This window comes from Biomphalaria glabrata, chromosome 14 (assembly GCF_947242115.1).
Source record: "Biomphalaria glabrata chromosome 14, xgBioGlab47.1, whole genome shotgun sequence".
Classification (NCBI taxonomy): domain Eukaryota; kingdom Metazoa; phylum Mollusca; class Gastropoda; family Planorbidae; genus Biomphalaria; species Biomphalaria glabrata.
In genome coordinates this window covers 29278759-29285397 of record NC_074724.1, presented here as the reverse complement: position 1 = coordinate 29285397, position 6639 = coordinate 29278759, and the positions used below count along the sequence as shown (strand labels likewise).

At 35.7% G+C, this 6639-nt stretch overlaps 1 protein-coding gene across 8 annotated transcripts in view; it reads left to right on the top strand.

The window, feature by feature from the left end:
* Positions 1 to 256: 256 nt before the first annotated feature.
* Positions 257 to 6639, top strand: part of LOC106072292 (beta-1,3-galactosyl-O-glycosyl-glycoprotein beta-1,6-N-acetylglucosaminyltransferase 3-like) — a 32984-nt gene continuing 26601 nt past the window's right edge. For 4 of the 8 annotated variants that reach the window (XM_056010581.1, XM_056010578.1, XM_056010577.1 and 1 more), the window contains exons 1-2: positions 257 to 393; positions 2503 to 2774. The gene's annotated coding sequence lies outside the window, so the exon portion shown is untranslated. Of the gene's footprint in view, positions 394 to 1680; positions 1803 to 2445; positions 2775 to 3911; positions 4500 to 6639 lie in introns of those variants that run through there. The other 4 variants (XM_056010580.1, XM_056010574.1, XM_056010582.1 and 1 more) reach the window with 4 other exon arrangements.

Here is a 6639-nt window from a genome sequence, read left to right as displayed (position 1 = left end):
ACGACCTACGCATTAAATCAAAGACCCAAACATTTTTGTATTGAGGCTACCATGAAAGGGAAATTGGCAGCTTAAACACGAGAACCGTTGACCACTTACGGATACTATTGGAACTGTAGTACACGACCGCGTAATATCCTGGTGCAGGATTTCACTTTTCCTTTTTTAAGTCTTAGATACAATGACGCGACTAGTTTTTAAAAAAAAAAAGGATTTTAGGAATAATAGAAAAACGTAGACAGACTACTTTTGACGGCTTTAGAGAGAGAGGAGCTTTTTATAAACATGGAGATTTAGCTTGACGACATTCGACGGTTCCCGGCGTTATTATTAAACTTCTTTTTCGATATTTGCTATCAGCGTCGACTAACTTATCTAGGCCTTTCAGTTGTGGTATTGGATTTCGTTTTTTTTTTAGTGTTACCTCTGTTAGAATCAGCTGTATAAAACTCAGTGCGGAAGCGTCTAACACTATTATTATGTTAGAAATGAACGAGTATTCATTCTCTAGCACTAGCAGGGTCGAGTTTCGCTAAAGAGAAACAAAATTGATTGTTTTCCGTTTATCAGTGTCCACTGAAGAATTTTCTGATGATGTGGCAAGTCTGTAGCAGTACCGCCCTCTGACAGGCAACGAGAATCTTCTTAGGAATGCTAAGTGCCTTGAAGTTATTTGTGAGGTCAGTTGTCATTATCCTCTCGGTTGATATAACAATGGGGTATAATGTTATTTTGGATAACTTACATAAACGCTTAATCTCCAAGCCTAGCCCTAGGTTCCCATATTTTCGTTCATTTTCCATTATTATTATTATTATTAATATTATTCTTATTATTATTACAAGTAGTCATTCTCTGGCGCTGCCAAGGTCGAGTTTCGCCAAAGAGAAACAAAATTCATCATAGTCCCTTTAACAGTTTCCACTGAGGAATTTTCTGGTGATGTGACAGGTCTGCAGCAGTACCGCCCTCTGACAGGCGACGGGGATGTTCCTAGGAATGATAAGGGCCTTGAAGGTGTCTGTGAGGTCAGTTGTTATTATCCCCTAGGTTGATATAACAATGGGGTATATTGTTATTTTGGACTATTTCCATAGACGCTTAATCTCCAAGCCTAGGTTCCCATATTTTCTTTGTTTTTCTATTTCAGTTTTTCTTAAATTATGAGACAGTGGTACGGCGATGTCGATAATGGTAGAGGTTTTTTTCTTTTTAATCAACGAACAGAAGATCAGGGCGATTAGGGCGATTGAAATCTACCGTTTTGTCGGTCAGAATAGGCCTAACTCAGTACAGCAGATGTTCAGTAGACTCAAGAACCTCTTGCGGAGAGTATTTATAATAAGGAGGTGTGTCCTTACCGATCAAATTGTGCGTCAAAGCCAAGTGTTGTTGTATTAACTTTGCAACTTGGTTATGGCGACCTATGTAGGCTGATTTTGATAGGGCTGGACATCCAGCCATAATGTATTCAATCGAATCGCCCACATTTCCACAATTTCGACAACATTGAGTTTCAGGATATGCTTCTCGTAATTTTTTGTCCTGATTACTCTGTCCTGTATTGCTGTAACAAAGCCTTCTGTTTCAGAGTAGAGATGACCTGCTTTGAGCCATTTTAAAGGAAGCAGCCTTGTCAATGTTGTCCCCATGTAATAAAGCAGTGGAGGTTTTTTTCTTCCCATAGGCGAATCTCATGCCCTACGTTGTCCAAACCGACATTGACATCAGTATTGTGTAGGTTCAGAGGGGTTGCTTCGGAGTCACATTTGCGTAGAAAGGAAACTAATTGATTTCTGGAGGTAAGCAGTTTTGATCGTATTTTTAAAACTTGCATCTTACACAATTTGAAGATGTTCTGCAATCCACGACCCCCATCCTTACTGGGCAGGTATAACCGAAATTCGGTTAGTAATTTTCTAGTGAGTCTGTCAATGTCATGTAGGTCAGTGTCAGTCCATTTGGTCAAACCGAACGTGTAAAGGAGCAATGGGACGGCCCAGCTGTTTATTGCAGTGATGAGATTACTGCCAGACAGTTTGGTGTTGAGGATTTTATTAACTCTTTGCTTATATTTACCAAGAAAGTCCTCTTTTAATTTCTTTTAATTTCTTATGGTTTATCTTGGCATTCTGGTTTATTCCAGGCAAAGTTCAATTCCTCGATGCCTTCAAATGCAATGTTGGTGTTCGTTGCCTTGCCCTTTTTAATGCTTATGATGCCACACTTATCCAGGCCAAAAGACATACAGATATCGTCACTAAAGCATTTTAACGTTTTGATTAAGGTGTGTAACTTTTGCTCGGTTTCTGCATATAGCTTTAGATCCTCCATGCATAGTAAGTGGCACACACATTTTGTAGATTTGGTGTCAACCCTAAAACCGTTTGAAGTGTCTTGGAGTAATGTAGATAGAGGATTATTATTATTATTAGTGTTGAACACGCAATGTTTCGGAAGGTAAAAATACATTCACAGTGTGCAATATTTTTACTTTTAAAGACTAAGAACATCAGACGATGGCGCTATTGGACCTGGGTCGATAAAATTTTGAGAATCACTGATGACAAGGACTAAGCTTAGGAAATACTGTCGACACAGGACATTCGTATCAATAGCTAGCCTGTGCAACGAAGGTGTACTGTTAGCTAGGATAGCATGTAGGGCTTGTGTGAATACATATAATTCTTGGACTACTGGACCGATTGATGTACACATGTGATAACAGATGATATTGACTTCAAAACGGTTCTCGTAGAAATAGTGTTATATTGGTATTTTTGTTTTGTTACTATCTAAGTTTATTTTTTTAAATAGACTTCTATTTTGAGAATAATCCGTGCTATATTTAACGATGTACCAAAAAAAAAATTTCTAATATAAATTTTAAAGTTAAGTATTTAATCCGATGGCAAAGATATTACATGATTTATTTAACACAGCATGGTTAGATTTTTGTCATTTTTCTATAGATCTGTCTGTACAGATGCTTTGTACTAGTAAAAGTACGTGACCAAATAAAAATTACATAAATGGAAGAAAAAAGTGAACTAGAAATAAATAATAAAATTGGATATTTTTAACTAAACCATTCGGAACTATTTTTATTAACCTGTCGTTTTTTTTTACAAAGCTTCTATCAACTCACTCTGTCTGTCTGTCTGGTAAAAAGTGTATACACGTTATTTCTCCCCCACCCCCAATCTCGGGTGAAGCTGTAACTTTGCACTTTTTTCCATTTGCACAGACAAGACATGAATCAATAAAAAAAAATTAACCAATTAGACCATCAATTACTAATAATTCATTCTTTTATTTAATTACAACAAGTGAAACTAATACTTCAGTATTCACAGATATGGCAAAATGTGTTGGGTTTAGTCCCCTGAAATAATTGTGAACGCTATTTCTCCCTCACGTCACGCTTTCTCCGATCATGTTGATACTTTAAACAATTATTTATTTTACCCAACAAAACATGATTAATAAACAAAAAAAAAATACTAATTGGTAATTAATTATTTCGTTTGATATCCAATAAGGGAAATATCTTGTACGTTTATGGTAGCTAAAGTTTAAAGGACGGAGTTCTTCCCCTATAGATAAGCGTTCTTTTTTTTTTTTTTTTTTTTAAAAAAAAGGATTTCTTATATTTTGCTTGTTACAAACCATTTTAACAGTAATTCATAAATTTAAAAAAAAAATGATAATAATAATATCAACCGATTGACGCTGTAGACACATTCGAAGCATTACTAAGAGGATTATTATTACTTGTCAAAGGACAGTACTGGGGCAGACCTATATTACGGATTACAATGAATTTTGTTTCCCCCATAATGAAATTCAACCTTAGCAGTGCCAGAGAATGAATATTTGTTCGTTGTTTTTTTTTACATAAAAATAATAAGCATTTTCTTCGATTCCGGAGTACATTTGATTGATGAAGACACTTTGACATGGAGTACATTTGATTGATGAAGACAATTTGACATGGAGTACATTTGATTGATGAAGACACTTTGACATGGAGTACATTTGATTGATGAAGACAATTTGACATGGAGTACATTTGATTGATGAAGACAATTTGACATGGAGTACATTTGATTGATGAAGACACTTTGACATGGAGTACATTTGATTGATGAAGACTCTTTGACATGGAGTACATTTGGTTGATGAAGACACTTTGACATGGAGTACATTTGATCGATGAAGACACTTTGACATGGAGTACATTTGATTGATGAAGACAATTTGACATGGAGTACATTTGATTGATGAAGACACTTTGACATGGAGTACATTTGATTGATGAAACACTATGACATTGATCACTTTACAGAAACAGCTTGTGTCAGAGCATTGTTCTTTAATGATTTAGAATAGCAATGTCCAAATAAATAAAAAAAAACGCGGGCCATATCCGCCCTGTGAAACGGCAATATCCGGTTCCTCGAGACTTCTAACCACATTGCCTGATGTCGCTGTAGAAGGTCAGTTTCATTGTGTTCCATATGTTTCCTTATTTTTTTATTTTTTTTTTGTGACTAATGTCGTCCGTGACAAGTGAGGTTGGAAATGTATCTGACGCCGTTGCACACCAAATTTTGGAAAGTCTACATCTGCTTCAGCAGATGTGAAATAAACGGTTTAGTCAACGATGACATCTAAGAGTCTAAGAGGTTTGGGGGAGTCTTTAAAAGGTTGAAGGGCTGGGAGGGTCGCTTACACACTATCTAATTTCGCACACAATGTAATCCTTAAAAAATGAGTGGTTTACATGTACATGAATTTTTTGGAGGCCGCTACAATTTTTCGAACGCATAAATTAAGATCCACTTAAGAATGAAAATACTTATATCCATAAACATGCTATTGTTAAGAAGAAAGAAACACAGTTTTTGTTCACCATACGTAATCTCACTTTCCTTTAAAAACGAAGATTTAATATGTATTTAAAATAGTTTTAAAAAAGGTGTATATTTTTTTTAATGTTTTGTGGAGGGTAAGACCCTTGATAGACTCACTGTCGTAAATCCGAAGCTGTATTTATTTATAGCCAGCACGCAACAGCCTGCACTTCTTAATCACGACATTTTTGACAGTCGTAAAATTGCGAAAAAAAAAAAAAAAAACGTTTGCAAAGACAGTTAGTGTGGAAACAAAAACTCAAAATCGGCCCCCGAAGTGGTCCACCCAGGCAGGTAAAAAGGCCGGTATCAATATTTTCAGAAAGAACATCAGAATTAAATGCTATCGAAGACAAATGACTTAGAAGAATGGATAAAGAAGGTTGACAGTATCTTGTGTGGTGCCCCAGGTGAAAGTGAATGTGAAATTAAATACGAACCTGGCCTAACTGATGTCTTATAATGAATATCTAATTGATCTAATTGTTTTGTAAAGGGTCATTCTCTTATTCAAATCCTCAAAAAAAAAAAAAGAAAAAAACATTTTCGTAAAAAAAATATATAAAAAATTCCTTTAGTTAAGTACCCTTTAGCTATTGCTGGGCACTGCAGTTCACGAGATAATATGATAACCTACTTATTAATTGTTGTTTTAAATTATGTCCAACTTATATGCATATAATATAGCTTTTTTTTCTATTAAAAAAAAGTAAACATTACTTTTGGGTAAACTTCAAACTTACTGGTCAGTTCTATTTCCGTGTGAAAAAGGATAAGGAAAATAATTGTAGTTGTAAAAGTGGTGTATTTTTATGAAAAAAAAACTGCTTGCATAAGTGATTTTAAAAAATTGATTTTTCGCTTTTAGAAAAGAAAGAAGTAGCCTATGCATCAGAACTTTGAATGGACTAAAATATTATGATGTCAGATTTTCACTATCTTTTCTAGTTTACGAGATCTAAACGGGACGGACGAAGGGACAGACGAATAGACATTTCACACAAAACTAATAGCGTCTTTTCCCCTTTCGGGGGCCGCTAAAAATAGAGAAAAAAAAATTCTGACACGTCAAAATTCGGACATATTTTTATCTCTTTTGTGGAGGTCCCTTTCTTGTGGATGCGGCGGGGCTGTACCCCCAGTTGCTCGCCATTAAACCAGGCCAAGTAAAGACTTTTTATTATTGGTATAGCTTTTATATAGCGCTACTTTCATGCTTATAGCATGCTCATAGCGCTTTGGTCCAATCTCATTTGTGGACCAGTGGGGGGAGGGGGTATCTAGGAGTTTGTTTTCCGTGCTGCCTTTAGACGCTCAGTTGGGTGTCGAACCTCGAGCCCCCTTCTAGGTAGCCAAGTTCAAGCGCACTTCGCCTCTCAACCACGCTTCTTTAAATACGAAGATAAATGGATGTAGTGTTTTTTTTCAACTGGACACAGTGACCCTGTTGTGACACACATAATTGGCAAGAAAAAAAATCCCCTTTTCCTATATAAAAAAAAAAGATCAATTACCATTTTACCAGTTAATTAACTAATCGGTTATTTTTTTGGATTGATTGTCATCCACAATAAATAGGTGTGCGAAGTTTCAAATTAATCCAAGAATAAGAAGTAAAAAAACAGTGTATAAGCCAATCAGACCATTGATTTGTAAAGCAACACGAAAAACAGAAAAATATCGTTCTTTTCCGAGTTCTCTTTTTGCCTTTTTCGACAACGTT